The sequence below is a fragment of the Leopardus geoffroyi genome, chromosome C1 (genome assembly GCF_018350155.1).
Source record: "Leopardus geoffroyi isolate Oge1 chromosome C1, O.geoffroyi_Oge1_pat1.0, whole genome shotgun sequence".
NCBI classification, from domain to species: domain Eukaryota; kingdom Metazoa; phylum Chordata; class Mammalia; order Carnivora; family Felidae; genus Leopardus; species Leopardus geoffroyi.
In genome coordinates this window covers 72,767,575-72,791,743 of record NC_059328.1, presented here as the reverse complement: position 1 = coordinate 72,791,743, position 24,169 = coordinate 72,767,575, and the positions used below count along the sequence as shown (strand labels likewise).

The 24,169-nt window shown below is 38.0% G+C and overlaps 1 protein-coding gene across 2 annotated transcripts in view; it reads left to right on the top strand.

Moving 5' to 3' along the window:
• Positions 1-24,169, top strand: part of ODF2L (outer dense fiber of sperm tails 2 like) — a 169,725-nt gene that overhangs the window by 137,276 nt on the left and 8,280 nt on the right. For both annotated transcript variants that reach the window (XR_006712428.1, XR_006712427.1), the window contains one exon: positions 23,252-23,310. The gene's annotated coding sequence lies outside the window, so the exon portion shown is untranslated. The remainder of the gene's footprint in view (positions 1-23,251; positions 23,311-24,169) is intronic.

The window sequence follows — 24,169 nt, the reverse complement described above, 5'->3', positions numbered from 1 at the left end:
GGTGAGTAGATTTAACCTCCAGGCTCTGGTTTGCCAAACTCTATGCCAGGTGATATGGGGAGCCATTGTAGGTTTTAAGCAGAATAGCTAGCAGCAAGTTCTGACTTAGTCGTATGCAAGGATCATTCTGGTCATTGTGTGTGAAAGTAGATTGTAGGGGTGCTTGGGTGTCTCAGTCAGTTAAGCATCTGACTTTGGCTCAGGTCATGATTGCACAGTTTGTGGGTTCAAACCCCACCTTGGGTTCTGTGCTGACATCTCAGAGCCTGGAGCCTGCTTTGGATTCTGTGTCTCCTTCTCTCTCTGCCTTTTACCAGCTCATGCTCTGTCTCTATCTCTGTCTCTCTATCTCTCTCAAAAATAAATAAACATTTAAAAAATTAAAAAAAAAATAGATTGTAAATAATGCCAAGGGTGGAAGCAGGGATATCTTATCTTGCAGGCAAGAAATGATAGTGGCACATCTCAATTGATGGCACAGTTGAGGTAAGGAGAAGGTATCCATTTTTCTGCTTTTGAAAGTAGAAGTAACTATATTTGCTAATTGATTGGATATGTGTGTGAGTGAAAAGTCAAGGATGAATGTAAAATTTTTGGCTTAAGCATCACTTAAGGAGAGAAATACCCTTTGTGGTAGCACATTATTTTTAAAATTGTATATTGTGTTTTATCTACTTTTGTGTCTGATATACTTAACAGTCTTTTTGCTTTTTTTTTTTTTTTTTTTTTTTTTTTTTTTTTTTTTTTAAGAAAACATGTTCCATCAAAGGTCTGGTGTTTTATTAAGGAGACTGACTAACCAAATTTTACTTTCTTATCCTATTTTACTAAGCAGAAAATTCTGTTTTCCTTCTCTTCTGTGTACATTTTCCCCCAAGCATATGAACTGCCAGAAATAGCACAAAATGACTAGACTGACCTAGGAGAGGAAGAAGTAAAATGTCTAGAATAAATGGAAGCTTAAGAATCAAGAAGAGAGTCTTTCATAAGCATTGTGATCTTTTTCACCCACCATTCTCTTGAAACCATTTGCATGTAAGGGGACATCAACAGCACTACAAAAAAGGAGGGAAGGGAAGGAAAGTGGCAGGAAGGGTAAGCATGGAGAGAGAAAGGGAAGGAGAGAAGGAAAGAAGGAAAATCCAAAGGACTCCTGGCCCTGTGGAGATGTCATGAAAACAATATCTATAGTTGATGAGAAGAAATTTTCTGTTAGATAAATTTCATTTCTCCCAACGTTACTTAAAGGACAAAAAAGAAGCTCAGGAAAGGGAACAAAAACAAGATCCATTTCTGGGACCCTATAATGAGGTTCCTGCCGTGAATTCAGTAATGCTTTGATGACAGTGGTGAATCCATTTACAGTGAAATTATATCATAGAGAGAGGCAAAGAATTGGGGTTTTCAGTATCATTCAAAAGAAGCAGAACAATGTGCTTTATAGAAGTTCAAAAGATTTGTGTAGATCTTGGAATTTTGAGGAAAGGAAATATGGTTAGAATTGAAAATGATTCTTGCTCCCACAGGAATGTATAATTTAGAGGGAAAAGACTAATTCATACAAAAGCAAAGTGAAGGAGGTGGGTGGGAATACGGAACTACCCCAGCAGTTCATTCGCATTGGAGCACTGGTGCTCTGGTATGGGTTGTTTCTAAATTCCGGCACCTCCTGAGGCTCCTGAGGCAGAGGGTAGAAAGAATGTTTACGAACTATTTCTGGTCTAGAGCAGGCCTTCCAGCCCCATCCCACATTTCATCTGATCAGTCAACACCATCCAATCTTAACATCCATAACATTCTGAGAATCAGAGTTCACCCTCCACTAAGACTCCAGTCCAGACCCAGGTTTGAGAGCAAATAAAGGTGCCTTTCCCTGACATATCTGAGACAAGGAGAGGTACCCCAGTGAAAGATTCAAACTAAACCAGAAAGTGTGCTGGGGAACCGAGACAAGAAAGACTTCAGAGTTCAGCACTGGATTGATGAGAATGAGCACAGTTTAGGCCAGGATAAGAAGGGAGGTGAGAGTGGGAGTTGAGAGACTGTTGAACATCTGCTAGTGTTTGCAGCTGATTTTATGGTTTTGTGTGGGTGTGTTAGCCTGTTAGCCTGGCTTTAAAGTATCAGGGGTGGGGCAGCCACTTGGCACAGACTGGAACCACATGGACCTCCACTGTGGAGTTGAGAGACAAGGCTGGGAAAGGACTCGTGGGACCACTCACTTTTTGGGACTGTGCACCAGAAGCAGGTGAAGACATTTTAAAATAGGAAATGTGAGAGGGAAAAAAAAGGGAGAAAAGGAGTATTTGGTATAACTACATGAATATGGGCCTTGATGTTTCATTCCACCTTCTCCACTTACTAGATGTATGCCTTTATACAAATAATGTAAAATTCCTGAGCCTAAATTTCCTCATCCTTAAGATTGAGAATACAATACCCAACTCACAGTTATTGACATGATTACATATAATAATAATATTACATATAAATATATATGAATTATATATATATATATATATATATATAAATTGACTTGCATAATGCTTGCTACATAATTGGTGCTCAATTATTGGTAGTTCCCTTCTTCCTTCCTTTTCATTGTCATGTCTCTTGACAAATGATCACATTAGTTGGTAAGTGATTATTTGTTGAGAGATATTTGTATAAAAATGTAATATGAACTATGGACTTCAGTTAACAATAATATATTAATATTAGTTTATCAGTTATAACAAATGCACCACTAATGCAAGATGTCAATAATCAGCGAAATTGTGTGTAAGGGGAAGAGGTATATGGGAACTCTTTGTACTTTCCACTCAATTTTTCTGTAAACCTAAATCTGCTGTAAAAAATAAAGCTTATTAATAGTTTTTAATGTATGAGGCAGTATAAGTGAAGACACAGAAGTTAAAGACATGGTCTGTGTTCTCTAGAATTTTATAGTTTAGTTGAAAACACCTGTACAAAAAGGGGAAAGCTAGTTTGTGGGGCAAGGCTTACCTTTTTAAGAGGTTAAACAAAATTTTCTCAACAGCAGCTTTGTTGACATTTGGACCAGAAAATGCCTTGTATTAAGACGTGTCAGTGCCTTTTAGGAGGTTCATCAACATGTCTCCAGATCTTGCCATATGTCCCCTAAAAAATTGCTCCTGGATGAGAATCACTTAGCTATACAAGAACTCCTCTTCTTTCATCCTCACCTCCCACTGATCTGTCAGCAAGTCCTAGATTATCTCACCCTTGCTTGTCTTGGATCTTATTTTGTACCACGAGATTTGCCATTGTAGGGTCAGCATCATCTCTTGTCTAGACAACCCCAATCAAGCGCTGGATCACCCTACTTGATCTCCCTGCTTCTACATTATCTCCTTCGATTTATTTTCCTTACTATTTTCCAATAGTCATTTAAAAACATAAGCCCAAAGCATATCACCCCCCCCGTTTAAAACTCTCTTGGACAGAAATTCTTGACAGGCTGTGCACAGGATTCGTAAGGGAACCATACGAGCATTACTGATGCCTGGGTCCCATTCCTTAAAATTCTGATATAATTGGGCATCAGGATGTTCTTCTGAATTTTAATCTTGGTATTTTACACTGCGCTATCTTTCAGTTCATTAATTCTCTATTCACCCATGTCTAATCTCTGTTGAATCTATGTATTGAAATTTTAATTTCAGTTACAGTATCTCAGTCCTAGAATTTCCATTTAATTCTTCACTATCTTTTTATGTATTGAAGACACTAATCATAGATATTAGAGGTATTAGATGGGTACTTTAAAATAACTGAACTACCTATAGGTTTATTTTCTTTTGATTTTTATTAATTTGATTTTTAAAACTAAGTGCAGGCAAACTGCATTAAAAGTTACAGTCTCTTAATGATGTCATTTCCTCTGAAGAGAGTTAATACGTCTTCTGGCCAATATATACAGAGTCAGAAGATCATAGTGATCCTGTTAAGGGCTGGTTTTGGACTTTGTTGGGGCTGGTCTATTTTAATTTTGCCTTCATCCCTGAGTATGTCCCCTCCTCCTAAAGGGTAGCCCTTCTCTGGCTTATGAAACTGCAAGGTATTTATCTAGGACTCAGCACCTTGGTGGGGGATTCCAACCTGGATCTCCCTAGCACTGTGTGGACACTGAAGTCTGCTCAGCAATATAGCCTTCATTTGTTGCTTTTTGCTGAGTGTCTTGGAGCCTTGCCCTGTACATGCACAGCTTAGCAATGATCCAATACTTTAAGGGGGAATTGCACAACACTTTAAGGTTTTTTACAGTTCTTACCTCTCTGGGATTTCGCCTTTCAAGGAAAAATGCCAATGTGAATATGAAGCCGTATTTCCCTTCTCTCAGGAATTAGTACCTCAAGTCCTACCAGAGTTGGTTTCTTTCCAATGACTTCACACAGTTGTGTACTTTGTTTAGCTTTTAAAGTTATTTTCAGTAGAAAGATCACTTTAATTCAAGCTACTCTATCATGTCTGGTACCAGAAGTCCTGGCATTAAGATGTTTTAAAGCTTTCCAGGAGATTCTAAAGTATAGCCAAGATTGAAAACCACGGATGATGGTTTAATGTTGTGTTTAGATTTAACAATTTGCAACAGTTTGCCTTGGCCTATAAATTCCCCAAACACCAGGGACTTCTCTGCCTTATTTACTGTTATATCTGTATCATCTAGAACACTATCTGGCACATAGTCAGTTGGGTTGGCTAATAAACAGCAGAAACATTAATATAAAGCCTATTACAAAAATAATATACTGAACTATACATTTAAAAATGGTTAAATATTTTATGTGTATTTTAACCAAGAAATAAAGGGAGAAGACTCTAAAACAAAGTTATTACAAAGAAATGCTCCATTTTAAGGACAAATGAGGAGTCTACACGAGGCAAAGTGTAATGGTTTGGAAAAACTGAACAGACTATGGCCTATTCATAAAAATATCTCCAAATAAAAAGTAACTTAATGTCTCATCTCTCTATACAAGTCTAAGCTTGGGGTATTTCTCTAACTGAACTGAGGTCAACAGAGTATGAAGGATGGCTTGTTAATGCCACAAAATGTGTAGGTCAATGTTAAACATTTCACTTCTGTGGGCCAGTGATCTCAGAGAGACATTGCAAAAAAAAAAAAAATGGCTTTAGCTAATGTGAAACAATAGAAAATATATGTTGGTTTCTACTAGAAAGTAGTTGGTTTCTACTAGAAGTTCCTGGTGCAGAGCTCCTAAAACCCTTGTAATTTCCTAAGTGATAAGAACACTAGGAGCATCTTTTGTTCTAATATTTGGTCTTTGACCCCAGTTCATGACACAGACCTTGTCTGACATCCTTGTCATTTCCTGGGTGATAAGAGTGTCTTTAGTTCTAATGATGTGACTCTGGGTAGGCTCCTGAAATCAGGGCTTGTCACCAAAAGACCAGGCCATGATTTGAAGCTTGGAACTTTCAGATCTATCCTCCTTCTCTTGAAAAGGGGGAAGGGCTTAAAATGGAGTTAATGATGGCCTATGTGATAAAGCCTCCATAGAGGGTTTGGAGAGTTTCCAGGTGGATGAACACATCCATCGGGGAGAATAACACACCCTAGTCCATGGGGAGGGAAGATCCTGCACTTGAAATCCTCCCAGATCTAGCCCTATTCATCTCTTCACCCAACTGTCATTTCTGTCCTTTATCACATCCTTGAATAAACTGGTAGAAGGCATAAGTAAGTGTTTCCATGAGTCCCATTAGCCCCTCTAGCAAATTAATCAATTCTGAGGAGGGGGTCGTGGGAACCCCCAATTTGTAGCCAGGTCAGATGGAAGTTGTGTGTAACCTGGGGACTGTCATCTGAGATGGGGTGGGTACAGTCTTGTGGGACTGGGCTCTTAATCTGTGGGATCTGACACTGTCTCCACGTAGGGAGGGTTAGCATTGAGTTAAATTATAGGAATCCATCTGATGTCATGAAGAACGGCTCAGTGTGGGGAAAAACCTGCACACATTTGGTGACCAGAAGTGTCAGAAGTGAAGTGTCCTATGTGAAAGTAAAATTAGAGAAAGATGGGAGGTAGCTGGACTGATTTTTTTTTTTCTTTTAGAGCTAAGAAGAGTCAGCAAACTCCAAGAACATGGTTGGCAGTTAGAAAAATTGCAGATTAGAGGAACCAGCTGGTTTAGCATTTGAATTTGCTAAAGTGTGAACTCAAATCAAAGCCAGCTGAAATGGTCTAAACTAAACTAAACTAAACTAAACTAAACTAAACTAAATGTGCAGTCAGGATCTCAGAACTTAACGAGATTAAGAGAAGGTGGGGCAGCATTCTGCTCTTAATGTAGGTCCTACAACTTGAATTGACATTGACATAAGAAAAAGAGGGACAGCATATATATGCTACCTGAGGCCTGCTCTAGCCCCATGTACTTTTACATCTTGTGTTGGGCTCTTGCAATTTGTCAGCTGGAGGTTTTTTCAGGTTGCTTCAGAACCTCAGAGTGACTAGTAACAGGTGAGGTGCTGAAATGCCTTGGTGGCACTTACTATTCTAAGTTATTCTGTAGTATAAAGTCCTCCTCCTTCTTCCTCTAAATTTTTAGTCTGTTATGATCACAAACATACGCATGCAAAACAATCTTAAAAGTCAGGGTGGGGCTGCCTAACCCTTTGTGGAGCTTGTTACCAATAGCTCAAAGGTTAAACATCACAAACAGGAGTAAAGACATCTGGTAGGTAGCCTAGAACTGATAGTTTTAAAATTTCAACTGTATATGTAGGGATTTAGTAAAATGAACAGTGGGATTAATTTATGTGGAAATGTGTTTTCTTGGGGTCCTTGGAGGGAGGTGAGGTTTGGGAAAGGAGGGAGAGGATTTCTGGTTGAAGCCCAGGGATGACCAGCTCTGTATTACCCTCCTCTTTTTATGGTGCTGACACCTCAGGGCTTCCATCATGGCTGTAATCTGTATTGGACATATGTCATTAAAATGAGAGCTATAGCTTCGAGAAACCATGATACTGACAGGCTGAATCCATTGCCTCTAACTGAATCCAAAGACCTTTGTATCAGTTTCCTAGGGCTACCATAACAAAGTACCATAAATTGGGTGGCTTAAGACATCAGAAATGTATAGTCTATCAGTTCTGGAGGGTAGAATTCTTACATAAGTTGTAGGTAAGTCCATGTTCCTTCTGAAACCTGTGGGAGAATCCTTCCTTGCCTCCTCCTAGCTTCTGGTAGTTTGGCAGCACCTTTTGCATTTTTTGGCTTGCAGCTGCATAATTCCAGTATCTTGCTTTATCATCACATGACATTCTCCCTGTATTCCTGTGACCATCTTCTTATAAGAACATCAATCATATTGGATTAGGGGCCTACCCGACTCAAAAGAATGACCTCATCTTAACTAATTGCATCTGCAGTGACCCTATTTCCAAATAGGGTCACATTCTGAAGTACTTCAAAGATATGTTAGGACTTCAACATATATTTTTTGGAGGGACACAATTCAACCCATGACGACCCTAATGTGGGCAACCAGAGATGAGAAGAAAGAAACTATTTCCTTAGTGATGGAACCTAGTTCTGTATTAATAACATTCCACTGGGATAGAGACATGTGTCTGCATGAAACATAGCTCATTTTCTCTGCAGGGCTCCCTACTCCTTTCCCCATATTTGACCCCTCTCTGTTTAATGATGTGCAAAGGAGACATACTACCCAATGGTGATAGTGCAAAGCTTTTCTTGACTGAAAGAAAGCCTGTATTGATATTTATAGGGAGTTATTGACCCAGACTTAATGTTTTCTACCACTTCCAAGGACTCAGGCTTCAGGATGAAAATCTACTATTCTGAGTGAGCCCAACGGTGGAAATGAGAAAGTAATCTTTTTTTATCTGCCTTTCCAATTTGTTTGCCAAGGTCACGTCTCCCTGTGATAGAAGCCATTCACACTTCACATACCAGCCAGTTGACTATGACTCTGAGGTTATTAGAAAGAGAGATGGGAGAGAAACTGCCAGATATATTATTTTTCTGACTGTCTGGAAGAAAAGACCACTAAGATCTTTCTTAGGAAAGAGCGTTTATTCCCAGAACTCTCTCACACACCTCCTTGTTGGTGAATATTTGAAATTTGATGAGTTGAAAAACAAACATCCAATTTACAGCACTGCTTTTAACCTGGATTTCTTCAAGGGCAATAAATAGCCAGCTATGTATGAAATTGTTAGGGACAGCAGAGGAGGATATTTACATAACAGTAGAGCTTAATTTGCATATGTCTACTCCAATTATGTTGGCTGTTCTAAGGCAGCTTTCAAAGTTAAAACTGCCCTTATTTCTACCCTGATTTTTCTTCCCTGAAGCTTGGCAAGCAACGCAATGCAATGGCAAGAGCATAGGTGTGGGAGTCAGAAAGACATATGTTTGAATCCAGATCCCTTGAATTCTGGTTGTCAACTTGGGCAACTCCTAAGTCTCAATTTCCATATTTGTAAAATGTGTAAGTCAAGTTTCTCAGGCATCAAAGGCTGTGCTGTGGACTTGTCAGAAGAGTGTGCTCATAAAGCCCACAGTTCCTAATTCAAATCCCCTAGTCATTTTCTTTAAGCTCACTAAGCCTCAGTTCCTTCATCTTTAAAATGAGGGAGGATAATAGGATCTATCTGTAGAGTGGAAGAGGTTGGTAAAGAAGGTAGTTTAGACCCTCTCTTAGATGTAAAGTAGGAAGCATCCTCTTGTTGATATTTGTGCATTAACTAAATGAATTTATTGAAATGATTTTGGGCTGAGTGATATCTGTGGGTCTAAATATGAATATTGTTTCATTCATACATGTAGAGGCATGTGTGCTGTTCTAAATAGAGAATTATCCCTCGGCTTGAAACATGCTGTAGAATCATTACATTCCAGGGAGAGAATAGGTGTTTGTTTCCTCTCTGCCTCTCTGCTTTTTGTTTCCATTGTCCTGTGTCCCAGAGATTTTGAATACAGGGCATGTCCTTGGCGGAGAGAGCATAATGACATTTGGAGTCTGTTAAACTCTGTATCCTGGGTAGGATTTTCTGGAGTCTAACCAAATGTCAAACATGGAATAAATGCTTTATCAGACATCAGCAGTCCTTCCACCTCTCCTTTGCTCACCCCAACTTCACTCCACTCCATGACTAACCCAAGCTCAGCGTGGAAGAACATGGGATGGATAAAGACTGATCTGGTACTAGGGGGACTGTTCCAGGATCACCTCACCTGAAGCACATCCTGGTCCATTCAGAGGGTACTTAGGGAATGGAATGAAGTTTTCAAACCCCAGAGTGCCTTCTGTGAGGTAGAGATGAACCCCTTCAGGAAACTGCGGACCAAGACAATCCCACCCTGAATCATGATAATAAACCATACGGCAGTCCTCTTAGCCTCTGGACTCTGCCTCCGTGTTGGCCTTCCAGGCTTCCTAACCTGCATCTTCCTGTACTGCCTGCCCTGTATTATCAGCCCTTGTGCTTAGAGACACAGATGCCTTTTGTATAGTAAGCTGTAAAAGGGCAGCTCGGATGTCACTTGTCATTATTTTCACAAGGAGAATTCTGGCTTTCATAGAAGCTGTGGGTTTGACAGTTTCCCAGCATTCCTGGCAGTAACTTTTTCTTTTTCTTCCACAGCTTAAAGCTACTCTGCTCTCTTTTCTGTCTCACTGTTACATTCATTAGGAACTGTGTTGTCACAGTTGCTTTCTCTATTTTTGATATTCACTTAAGTTAAAACATCAGACTTGTTCTGGCATGGAGTTGTCCCAAATTAGAGAGAAAAGCAACAGAGTGGTCAGGAGTAAAATCCCAAATCTTCAAAACTCTGTTAATCTGCCAAATTTAACTATTCTATGGCAGTGAATGGGCAGGTTTTCCACTTGTGAATTTGGGAAGAAAGTTAATTTCCACCTCTGGATCTATGATCAGATTTCATTTGTCTGGTGTGTTTAACTAATGGTTACTGAGCACCTACTGTGTGCTAGGTCTAACGATTTAAGTTGAATAAAGTATCAACCTTATTCTCAGGGCTTATTGCCTTTCGGACATTGAGTCGAGATATGCCAGTTCAACCATGCAAAGTCACAGTCCCCATGCCGTTTGATAAACTGAATCCTGAACATATGTAACTGAGAATACAATCCATGTTCAGTCCTCCAAATGAACAGCTAAGCCTCGCGAGGCAGGAGCAAGACCTCCTGGGATTGCGGAGCATCTAGGATCATATGGGTAGTGGTAAGTCCATTTGACACCTGTGTGGCACTTTAGAGTTTGTAAATAGTCTGATAACTAACCTCTGTAATGTGATCAGGATAGATGCTATTGCCTTACCCATTTTATTGATAACAGAATTGAGGCTCAGATATGTCACAGGGCTCTCTCAAGGGCAGGCAGCAAGGAAAGAAGTGACAAAGCTAGGACTAGAGCTAAGGTTCTGACCATTTTCTCTCCTGTTTTTCTTGCTACAATTTATTTAAACCCAATAAGCTGATAGCAATAATCTAAAACAATATTCTCATAAATGTTTATGATAGAGAGGGGGAAATGCTACTTTAATAAATAACTTGCAACTGGACACTGAAAATAACATCTCTACATCAAAATCTCTTTTTAGAACAAGGCAAGAAATAAAATTAAAAGAAAAAAAGGAAATGTGAGATGATATAAGTTGTGGTTAAGAATCCACTTTGGACAAGTTGGTGAATTTAGTAAACTTCCATTTGTTTACCTATGAAATAAGAATGATACTAGTACCTATTTCATACATAGTAAATATTCAACAAATAGTAGCTATAAGTATTGCTATCATCATTATAAGTGTAATTATACTAAAGAAAATAAAATCTTAAGCAACTCTGACTGAGCCTTCTGGAGGACACTAAAAGTCAACCCCGGGGTTTCTCAACCAGGACCTGTCCTTGGTCCTTTTTGCTTTGGAAAGACATTTGCCCAGAAAGGTACTGCTCATGAGGCATTTAGGAAAAGAGAGTGGAGGTAAGAAAATTAAAATTAGCCACAGTTTTGCTCGATGAGGCTAATTTTCTTTTAAAGACGCAATCATCTCTAGTGATGTGTCAGCGCAATTACATGTTTGGGTATTTGGCAATTGAGTACCTTTCTACATATGTGGATTCTGAGGTAGTGGCTGCCATCTGCCTCAACTGGGACCTGTGATTTGATAGTGTCAGGATTGAGGCAGGGAGTTCACCCTCCATCTGCTTCGGGATCTCTCTCCCAGCACATGCACTGTGAGTGAATGACTCACTACCTTAAACAGAGATGCTGAACAACAGCATCAGCAATGACAGTGAACACAGCTCGTGGACTTCCATGGAACCTGTAGCTTAACAAGTCACATGCGTGCGGCTCCTGGGTGGCTCAGCCGGTTAAGCCTCCATTTCTTGGTTTTGGCTCAGGTCATCATCTCATGGTTTTGTGAGTTTGAGCACCAGGTCAAGCTCTGTGCTGGCAGGGCAGAGCCTGCTTGGGGTTCTCTCTCTCCCCCACTCTCCCTGCCTCAGTTGCGCTGTCTCTGTCTCTCTCGGAATAAATAAATACACTTAAAAAAAAAAAAGTCATGTGTATACCCTAAAGGAAGATAAAGCTAAATGGAAGAGGATCCAAGTTAACTGTCCTCTGAAATTATTTTGAATTGTGTAACTGAAATGTCAAAAGGCCATAGGCCTTTTAAAAGGCGGTTGCTAATTGTTTATGATGGAGTCTGGATAAGTTATTTTGCGTGGTTTTTCCTAATTAAGAGATCCAAACAAAGTGGAAAGATTTTGATTCTTCTGATAGTTATTTTTGACCTGCACTGTGCAGGAGGGGAAGGGATACTGTGGTTTTGAAAGGGCCTGGCCAGGAGCATTCGTTTACATGCCACAACTATGTGCTGGTTTGCTCCCGAAGCCCTTCCCCAAGGAGCCACCTACAGTATCAGAGGGTCAAAGTTTATTTTGGATTGAATAAAAATGAGGCATGTGAGCTAACACATATAACCATTTTTGTGTGTGCGGGAACCACAGTCTTTTCCATTTCCTCTTTAAAACCGAGGACTGGGAAACTCATCAAGGAGACAAATTCATTCATTTTAAATATGTTATATAACTCAGGATTGTGAGATCAGGAAATGAAATGGAAAAGCCATTTCTGCCATCAGGCTTGTAGCAATCTGTGGTGGGGTTTTACTATTTACTCTATGTTGTTGGGAATCCTCGTGTGCCTTTACATTCACAAACTTTAATGTGGTCACGTGTACTTGCTGTATGATGTCTGGATATTTACAAGCTTACTTCACAATCATTTATAGAAATTCGAAGCCTTTGTCAAATTATGAAAATGGCCTAATCACTGGCATACATTATTCGGTACTTACAAAGCTATACACTTTTAATTAAGCTAAAATATTTTCCAAAGGGATCAAACATATCTGTTTTCCTATTTCCTTTTCACACCCATTACTTACAGAATGGAGAAAATTCCAGAAGTACTTCCATTCCCTACAGGAGATTATTTATGTGAAGAGGCATCTAGTCCAATTAGCTCTAATCCCATTAAACTAGGCAGCTATTTCTTTGGTGGCTTATTATACATACACTGTGGTGTAATGACAGATGCTTCATTGTGTAACTTGATGTATTCATTATTTTGGTTTCGATTACACTTTCCCAACTAAAGTCATGCTCTTTCCACTTTAGTTTCTCATGTTTCCTATTGACCTTTCTCCTCCAGCCCCCTTTGTAAGAGATGAAAGTCAAAATGCATACATGTAGAATACAACATTGTTTCAATTTGTTTGAATTCTTAAGTGAAAACATTCACTCTAGAATTCACCATAAAGTGAAGCAAAATCCCAAAATAAGCTTTGGCAATGTTGTCATCAGGAAATTCCTATGGAACAAAGTCTAATATCTGTGCCTATGAATGGGACACAGGCCTTTTCAGAGAGGCTAAAGCAGGATTCCTGGAATACAGTAAGTGGTCAATATATGGTTTTTTAATATTAAAAAAATATTTTTGTGGCAAGAACATTTAATATGAGGTCTACCCTCTTAAACGTTTAAGTGCATGATTTAATAATGTTAACCATAGGCACAATGTTGTAGAGTAGATCTCTAGAACTTATTCATCTTACGTAACTGAAATTTGTGGAACTAAACCATAGCGTCACCTGGGAGATCTGCCTGACTACAACAAAAAAGCAAGTTTGGGGAAATGAAGTGCCTAAAAAAGAAATGTGGTACATGATAGCCTGAGGATGTTGGTATCATCCCATGAGTTCACTTTAAATAAAGGAAAACGACAATTGAAAGAGAGAATTTGAAGAAATTTTTTATTGGATTGTGAATGTGTGCAAATCATACTACAGAGATTTCGGTTTTAAGTATCTATCATCTTTCCTTTAAAATAGTACATCCTTTCAGGAGTTAGCACTTACCACTCCTCTCTGAAGAAGATAAGTAAATACTATCTCAGCTCCAACAAGATGTGCTATTCCCCAGAGTCAAACAGGAACAATCAATATGATAAAAGCACAAGTTTTACTGCTACATTTCCCTTACCTTTCTCCAGGAAATTTGTATTTGCGTGGGTCAATTTTCTAATTTCTCTTGGTCACTATTACATTTTGCGTATGAAGAATTAGGCAGTGCTAATTAGGAAGAAAAGAACTATATCATCCCATCAAAAAATATAAAAGTTAACATAGTAATGGTATAAGCACTAATTGGTAATGGTATTAGCATTAATTAGCCAGATTCTTCCTGAGTCTTACTTGGTCCCTCCCCTGAAACCAATGAAGAAAACGTTTAGAAGCTAATGCAGTATGTTCTAGTTTACATCTAGTGAAGTGAGCAAAATGTAAATGTAGACCTCAGGATGATCACAAAACAATCATGTAATTAACATTTCATTCAAGAAACAGTACCTCCAGCTTCCCATAAACCCATCTTGTGCTCATTCCCAACCACTAGCCCTTCTTTCTTCCTCTAAGGTAACCACTATCCCAGATACTTGCATGATAGTGTTTAAACTTTATGTAAGTGGAAACACAGTCTATACTATTTTGTGACAAGATTTTTCATTCAGTTGAAGATATAAGATTCATCCATGCTGTTTTCTGTATTTGCATTTTGTTCATTTCCCTTCCTATGTCATACTCTACTGTGTGAATATAGCAAATTTATTTATTCTTTCTACTAATGATGGACACTTGGGTTGTTTCTTAGTTTTGGCTATTATGAAGAGTGTTGCTAATGAACACTCACAAACATGTTTCATGGTACACATGTGCATGCCTTTCTGTTTGGTATACACCTAGAGTTGCAGGTGTATATAAGGTATGCATTCATTCAACTTCAGTAAAGAATGTTGTAAGTTTTTTAAGTGGTCGTACCAATTTTTACTTCTGCTAGTGGTGGTAAGTGTTCCCATTGTTCCACATTATGCCTAAACTTTTAGTATCAATCTTTTACACTTTACTGATTCTTCTGGGTAGAGATATTTCATTATAGCTTTAATTTGCATTTTCCTGGTGAATAATGAAATTGAGTATTTTTTCATTTGTTTATCAACCATATGAATATCCTCTTTTGTAAAGTGCCTGTTCAAGTCTCTTGCCATTATTCTATTGAATATTTTGACTGTATTGTGTAAGGTCTTAAGTTTCACTATTTTTCATATTAATATCAATGGACCCAACAAATGTTATTGATAAGATCATTGTTTAACCACTGCTCCATTCGTGCTGCTTCATCATAATCAAGTGCCCATATATGTGTGGGTCCGTTTGTCCTTTTTCTATCCTGTCCACTGGTAGTTTCTCTATCCTTGAGCTATTACTATTACTACATTGTCTCAATTGCTATAGCTTTATAATAACTCTTGATATCAGGAAGAATAAGTTTTTTTCACACTTTGTGATGTTCCCAGAGTGTCTTAACCAATCTTAGTCATTTGCATCTCTATATACATGTTAGAATTAGCTTGCTTATTTCTACCATACACACACACACACACACACACACACACACACAGCCCTAAGATTTTGTAAGGGATAGTATTGATTCCATTAGTTCCATATGGGAAAATGTAGTATCTTTAAAGTAGGTAATCTTCTGATTCATGAACATGGTAAATTCCTCTACTTATTTAGATCTTTTTAAAAAAATTTTCAGTAGTGTGTGTGTGTGTGTGTGTGTGTGTGTGTGTGTGTGTGGTCTGCACGTGCACGTGTGTATGTGTGTATATAGAGGTCATGCACAACTTTTCTTAGATTTCTTCCTGGGTATTTGATTTTTTATGTTTGCTATTGTGCATAGAAATTTTAAAATTTCCATTTTCCATTTGTTGCTGAAATATAAAAGTCAATTAATTTAAATATTTTTACTTTGTATCCAATGACATTGCTAAGCTTCATTATTTATAATAATTTATCTGAGGGTTTTTATTTATTTGTATTTTTTTAAGTTTACTTATTTATTTTGAGACAGAGAGTGTGAGCAGGGGAGGAGCAGAGAGAGAGAGAGAGAGAGAATTGCAAGCAGTCTCCACACTGTCAGTGCAGAGCCTGATGGGGAGCTTAATCTCAGGAACCATGAGATCATGACCTGACCTGAAATCAAGAGTTGAATGCTTAACCAATGGAGGCATCCAGGTGCCCCTATTTTTATTTTTTTAAGTTTATTTATTTATTTTGAGACAGAGAGAGAGCATGTGCATGTGCACAAGTGGGGGAAGAGCAGAGAAAGAGAGAGGATCCCAAGGAGGCTCTATGCTGTCAGTGAAGTTTTGCAGTTCTGTAAATCTAACTTGACCATGACGTATTATGCTTTTTATATACTTTTTATATATTATGCTTTTTATATACTGTTTACTAGCATTTTGCTTAGGATTTTTATTCCTAAGTTATGAGGGGGATTGGCCTGTAATTTTTTCTTGTAATACACTGTCAGGTTTTGGTGGTAATTTATATTAACCTCCTACCGGACACATCTCGTGCTTTTTCTCACTTGAAAAAGTAAGTGATCCAATATCAAGGAATGACAGGAAGACTATAGGAATAATGTCACATTCAAGAAACTGAGGTGTAAAGAAATGAATTCTAACAAACTATAGGAGCTTGTGAGTGCATCTTTCCCTAGTCAAAAATCCAGGTGAAAACACAGGCCAGATGATACCTTGATTGCAGCTTTATGAGGCTCTGAGGAGAGAATTCAGATAAAACGGTCCCCAGACATTTATCCCACAGAAACTATGAGATAATAAACATGTATTGTTTTAAGCTTCTAAGTCTGTGGTAATCTCTTATGTAGCAATAGGAAACTAATTTCTGTCTCTTTTGACATGTCCCTTCATTATTTGAACACTTCTTTATTTTATGACCTAACGAGGTGTTCCAGGCTTGGCTTATCCATTCTCTGAATAAACCAGGAATTAACCATTTTTCCAAGAAGTTCTAATTTCTTTTAGTAGAGAATGGAATTTAGAAAACAAGACCTTCATGCTAGGGGTACTCAATATTATTGGGGTGTCTTGTTCTTAGGCCTTCCCATTGGACAGAACTAGGGAATGTGTGTAGATGTGGGTACATTCACATTTATATTTATATTCATTCCTAGTTCAATCTATACATATTGAATCACACAAATTCACACCAAAATCCCACTTCTAATCTAGCACCAAAGGATTTATTCTAGTTTTCCTTCCTTATTTGTAGCTCCCTTCTCTGACAGGAGAAACCTGGTTCTGTTCTTCAATATGTTTCCTTATTGAATAAACCTCTTATGTCTGTAACCAGTCTCCCATCATCTTTATCATCCTCCATTTCTTGGATGCCTTCATCACTATGCTCAGTCCCCATTACCCAATTGGTTGAACTAGTGCCCTACCACCCTCAAAACACCTATTTTACTAATGGATTATGAACTGAGTTATCTAAGAAGAAAGAGATCTAGTTATTTTTGATTGAGCACCAGACATTGTATATGAAAAATTCTAGAGAGAATGTGAAGCCGAGGGTGATTTTCTATCCCCCAGAGAGTATTTACATGGTTGTAGGCAACTAGGGACCCCATAAATGCCCATTCACCTTAATAAAAACTTGTAATTGAGATGATTTGAAACTAGACTTTCATCGGTACCCGGACCTGTTTCAAGTTGACCCTTATTTCTACTATCTAATGCAAAGCCTCTCCCTTTGGAAGTCCTTGAACTCCAGTTTTTGTCCCCTAACTCCATGATGCTGATAAGAGGTCTACTTGGCTTCTCAGATTTTCAGCTATGTTTTCCAGAATTGGAAGAAATCCCAAGGGAGAAAAGGGCTCTAATACCATGCTATCTAAATCTACTTCTTCTAGATATTACCCCCATAATTCCTTACTACCTTGTTAGCTCTTTGGTGTATTCAAGCAATTTTTTTAAAGTATGTTTTGTCTATTCTACTAGTTATTATCACTAGGAGATTGTCCCAAGTTACCTGGTATGCATTTTTTGGTGGCTTCTTATTTTTAAGCTAACATATAGTCAATATTTACTATGTTCTTAGCACCACTTAAGTATGAAGTGCTTAAGTATGAAGATATGCTTTATCTCATTTAATTTTACAACTACTTATGAGATAGATGCTATTATTATCCCATTTTACAATTGGGGATCCAGAGCTTAGTGGTATTCAGTGGCTGGCCCAAGGTCATACAGCAATATATAGAGGTCAACTCAGGTCTATCTGACTCCAAAGCCTAAAATTTAAAACACTGAGCTGAGCTATTTCCTACCATTAATTTTCATAGCCCAGAAACAAAACACCCTATAGAGGGAGTATTAGATATTAGTCTATCAAGACAATTTTGAAAGGAAAGACAAGAACAGAGACATTTTCTTTATTGCTTAAATGACTCTGACAGGACCAAAAAATAAACTTTCAAGTTTGGACCCAAGGTACACATTTATTTTTTTTTTTATCCAAACAAGAACTGTGATGGATATAAAGTTAAATTAAAAGAGTTAACTGGGGGAAAATACCATCCTAACTACTTCTGTGGCATCAATTAACTTACAGTTCAGAAGCTTGAGTTCCCTTCTCCTCTGGTAGGAATCTGTCAGTTCACATAAAATTGTGCACTGTGACCGGATGTTAGGATGTTATAGAGGCAGACAAGCAAGATGTGTCTGACTGATGCATCTGGACAGGAAACCTTAAATATGGTTTTCTTTTCTTAAAAAAAGAAATCCCAGCCACATATGTTTTTATTTTTCTTCTCAGCCTTTGGTGTATGAAAACATAGGGCATGTTATTGTAGGTAGCACTTCTCAGGAGAGCAGTAGCACTTTTTAAAGATTTGAGGGGCCCTAAAATTCTTTCAGAAATTTACTCAGATATTTTGATCCCAGCTACTTTTCTAAAATATATTTATTTGTACTCCTTTGTGTACAAACTAGAACAAGTTAGCTAAATTTTCTTAAAAATTTTGGAAAGATATTCTTTCAGAAATAGTTCATATTTTCCTATCAGCAGAATTTCATTAGCGAGGCCATGAAGCTAGTCTCCCGGACTCCCAATCTTTCTGTGGACAGTTAGTTTTCACTGTACCACCTTGAACTTTTAAGTATAACATCTAGTGTTTCTTCAAAGAAGTCGTAACTCTTTCTAAGATGATAACCATCCTTCTTTATGAGGTGTTTGTGAAGTTTGCAAAGGATAAAGGGCTGATGAATGTTGACTGATTCTTCCTCATAGACTGAGGCATTAAATGTTGACCCCAATTACTTAACCAAATGTGGAGTAATAAAAACTGTTGGTATTATAGGCTTTCTTTGCATTGCTGTTTTATCTATTTTGTCTGTTTTATTTCTGTTTTTGGTTTTTTTATTAGCTCTAACCAGCTGTTAATAACTTTCTAAAGTAACTTCCCATTTAGTTGATAATATTTGATCATACTCAAGTTATATTCTACCTAGATTTCAGCACTAGTAAATAAGTGGGTACAGAGGCACTTACCCACAGAGTTGGAATCTCTTTTCTTTTTGCTCCACTAGCTTCTTCTGGAAGAAGCAGCACATTAGGTCATCAGTACTCATGTGGGGCTGCTTTTATTGAATTGAGCATTGGTGTAATCAGGTCTGGACTGAGACAGATGGAAGACCTAGACAAGACAGTAATGGGATACCTCATCAAACCAATATCTTTATTTAAAGTATTTTTTCAAGGGGTTCCAGGGGAGCATCAGTCAGTTAAGCGTCCGACTTCGGCTCAGGTCATGATCCCATGGTTCGTGAGTTTGAGCCTCACATTGGGCCCTGTGCTGACAGCTCATAGCCTGGAGCCCACTTCAGATTCTGTGTCTCGTCCTCTCTCTCTGCCCCTCCCCTGCTCACACTCTGTCTCTCAAAAATAAATAAGCATTAACAAAAATAATAATAAAATAAACAAATAAAATATTTTTTCCAATAGTTACTTAGTGGCGATGGTGAAAAAATGGTTTCTAATAATGGAAATAGAGTACAAATGCCTTCATGTTTAAAATAAGGAGCTAATTGGGGGTGCCTGAGTGGCTCAGTCAGTTAAGCATCTGACTCTTGATTTCAACTCAGGTCATGATCTCATGGTTGTGAAATCGAGCCCCAAGTCGGGCTCCACACTGGGTGGAGCTTAAGATTCTCTCTTTCTGTCTCCCTCTGCCCCTCCCCGACTCACACTCTCTCTCAAAAAAAAAAAAAAAAAATTAAGTAAAATCATGAATTTATGGGGGTGTCTGGGTGGCTTAGTTGGTTAAGCATCTGACTCTTGATTTCAGCTCAGATCATGATCTTGTGGTAGTGAAATTGAGTCCCACGTCAGGCTCCACACATAGTGGAGCTTAAGATTCTCTCTCTATTTCTCTCTCTCTCTCTCTCTCTCCCTCTGCCCCTCCCCTGCTCATGCTCACTCTCTCTCTCTCTGTCTCAAAAATAATAAAATAAAATAAAATAAAATAAAATAAAATAAAATAAAATAAAATAAAATAAGGAGTTTATTACATGCAATTATTACTTGCAATATTCGGAATTAGACAACTTCTTGGGAGACGTGTTAAATTATTTAAAATGTGAATAAATCATTCCTTCCCAATAAATGTGTCAAGTAATTATGCATATTCAGAATTTCAGCTTCAGGTGCCTGAGACATGGCTGATCTTAGCTGTAGTTGCACAAAAAAACTTACTCATAGGTACCACAAAAGACTAAATTGAGTTAGCGATGTGCCCATTTTGATCCAAGGACACAATTTTCTTCAGCAGAATCCCATGTGGTAAGTTCAATTTATGTTTTACCAGATACATATAAAGTCATGTGTGAAAATTTTTGTCAACTGGCCTTAGGTTTCCGATTTATCGAAGATAACATTTTAATGATTCTTGTGAACTAGCAACCCTGGGAAATGCCTAGCAGGCTGACCCCTTACTTCAGCTCTGAGTGTGATATTATCAGCCCTACTGAGGCCTGAATAAACTTATCTTTGTGAGGACATTTTTAAATAATATTAAGCTGTGTCATCTTTATAGGGACGTAAGAGCAATTCTATTTTAGTCTTAATTCCAAGAATTACTTCTTTGCAGTTGGTCTCTTTTTACCTTTTGAACACTATGAATTGGGCAACTAATTAGATTTCTTTTTTTGTGCTTGTTACTTAAACTTTGAGCCAAATTATATTCATAGAAAACTCATAGGCCTTTATGTTGTAGAAAGAAACCTTTTTAAAATTAACCTTATTCCTGGCTTCATATTATGTTCCTACCATTGTTTTTCTTTCCTACTTTTACTTAAGATAACTTGCTTTATTTTAAGTATCGTCATAAGCTGCCCTTAATCCTTTTTGGAACGAGAAGAGGTATATATAAATAAGTCACTGCAGTTGCTAACTTAGTGAAGACCTTGTTCATTAGATTTGCAGAGAGAGAAAATAGTTTTGAGGGAATGGAACCTTATTTTGTGAAAGTTTGAGAAAAGCTTCCAGGGGAAGGGGGACACAGTTTGGGCTTCTGCTCAGTAGGGAGAAAGGGGGCTAACTTAGCAGAGGGAGGGGGACTCTGAAATTGAAGCTGGAACAGAACAGATGACAAATTTGACCTGTTTCACGGTGATGCAGAGGGTGGGCCCTTAGAAACATAGAGCCATCAGGTAAGTTATTGCTGGAAATGTTTGTGGAAAATTGTTGTATGCCTCTATTCTTGTAACATCTATTCTTCATTTTCATTTCTACTGCTCTCCAAGACATACATCTGAGGTAATTAACCTCAGATAATTAACCTCAGGTAATTAACCTCAATGTAATTAACATCGAATCACCTCTAACATCACTGGCTCATGAGCCTCCTTCTTGACATTTCCCTTCCCACTCACATGAGTCGTTATTACACGTTCTGTCTCCCAGTTAACAACAGACAATGTGGACCGCTGACCCAGATTCTCTATCTTTTGAGGGTGAAGATGGGACCCAGAGACGCTACTTGTGCTCTGTTCATTACTTGAACAGAAATACGTGAGCTGAAAGTCTGATTCTGTTAGCTCTGCTTGTCCACAGAGCAGAGAGCTGATTTACAGGGAGTGACCAGAATAGAGCAGGCACGCAGAGGAGTGGGCGAGGGTAGCAGTGGAATTACAGACCTGGGGCTTCCCAATTCTCGTGCCTCAGGAGGTCCAGCTGTGTCTCCTGACTCTTTTTTCTTATCACCATTCTCCTCTTTTTGTGGTTGAGGTAGCTCAGGTAGCTAGCTACCACTTAGAGGTGAATAATCCCTCACTGAGACTTTAGACCTGAGAAAAATGTATCAGTGGGAACCACCAAGGGTGTGCTTAGAGATCTAGATACAACACTCATCCATTCAACGGGTGTTTATGGAGGGCTACTATGTTCATTCAGAATAAGCCATTGAACCAGATTTATCAAGTTGTTTATTGTCTAGTAGAGGATAAATCCATAAAGTAGGTTAAATCGCAATGTGGAAAAGTGTTTACTGATACAAAAATGTGTTTATAATAATTGTTAAGTGAATAAGAGTATTATAAGGCAGCATGTATTATACATTTGTAAAACCATATATATGTGTATATGTTCAAATATGTGTGTATGTATATGTACATATATGTAAATATATATTTTCTCTCTCAATCTGTACATGTATGTTTGATATACAGATCACACATATCACACATATATCACATATGTGTACAAACTGAGAGAGAAAATGAAAATAATGTGAAGTCTTGAAGGACACCAAAATGTTAAAAGTGGTTATCACTCTGGTGAGATGATCATTGATGGTTTTTATTGCCCCACTTTTTCCTATCTGCATGTATTATATATTTTTAATTTTATTTTTATTATTATTTGTTTAGTGTTTCTTTTTTGAGAGAGAAACAGAGAGCACATGTGCGCTAGTGGGGAGGGACAGAGAAAGACAGGGCCAGAGGATCCAAAGCAGGCTCAGCACTGACAGCACAGAGCCTGGATCAGGGGCTCAAACTCACAAACCATGAGATCATGACCTGCGCCAAGGATGGACACTTAACTGACCCAGGCACCCCTGCATGTATCATTTTGAATCAGAATTATAGATAACCTAGAATATGTTTCAAGAAGTTTTTCAAAAATATAAAATAATATGTATTTTACAAACTCTGCTTGCATGCATCTTTATAAATCACAGTAAAAAATAAAATCAATAATTAACATTGAAACATATATCTAATAAAAGGATGGGCATTGGGAAACTTTAGAGAAACAATAATATAAAAAAGCTGTTCAGTCTAATATTTTTCAGAGCAAATGACATCATTAACAAGTGTAGATGTTTTGTTTTGTTGTGTCATTCGACAAATATATATTGAGGTTTTTCTAAGGTACCAGGCCCTGTTCTAGGCTCTAGAGGTACATCAGTGAATAAATCTGACAAACTTCTCAGCTCTTGTGAAACTTACATTCTTTTAGTGACAATCTTTTTAGGAAAATAGAAACTATCCCCTGGGGTGGGGGAGACCTCACCTTTAAGTGTCAGGTCTCCTGTTCCATCCTGTGTACATTCCTATGTATAAGCCATGATGCTTAGCACATGGGACATAGGCCATCATGACAGCATTCTTGCATTCAAGGAGCTTTCTGTCCCAGGGCATATGCAAATAAATAAAGGGATAGGGGAATGGGAATGCATAAAAGACAGACTTATCGTGGTCTCTCTATTTTGGCCGTAGGTGATAGCAGGGAAGACTTGTTGCCAGTTGGAGATACTATCTGAGCAGAGATCTGAAAGGTATGTGGGAGTTAACCAGGTGAGAAGGCTGAAGAAGGGCATTTCAGCGAGGAGAAATGGGGGGAAAGAGAACATGTGTCAGGGAATGCAAGCGGCTCGGGGTAGCTGGATCTTTTGCAGAGCTAGAAGTGGCAAGGAATGAGATAAAAAAGGTAAGCAGAGATCGTTTGTTGTTTAAGAGGCAATATTGTGTTGCAGGCAAGGGTATGGCCAATAAAATGGCCTATATAAAGTGCTTAGAATAATAAGACTTCAACAAATGTTAACTATTGATTATGTTATGGGGCTTAGTTTGCCATGATAGGAAACTTAATGTTTCTGTGCCATCTATAGTTTCTCTTCAAATTGATAGCTAAATAGTAGTGTCCAAACAGAAGCAACTCTGGAGCTAGCAAAGCCCTAAGAGCCAATTCTATATGTGGCCATATCATGTTTGTCCAAAGTCACCTGAATTTTTGTTTTTATATAGAGTCAACTGTTCTAGGCTTTTGTCTCTGCTGGGAGATAATTTTGTAAGGGTCATACGTTTTTCATTAATTGATAATTAGCTAATTTCTTTGTATCAGTGAATGTGTATGTTGCTCATATAAAATACTACAATGCTGATCACTGTGGTTTTGTTCTGAGAGATGAAGTAAACTAAGGACTCTATTCATGACTGAAATCTGATTGGTGGAAATTACTCATGGTCCAGTGGATCTAGGAGTTAATCAGTAATGCCCTTTGATAAGAATACAAGTTGCAATCATTTGTTTTGCAATGAAGTAATGTGCATTTTAGATTTCATGTGGCCAAAATAACTTTTTTGTTATTGTTCTAAATAAATGTTTGACAATGGTCAATGTGTTTTGCTGAAATA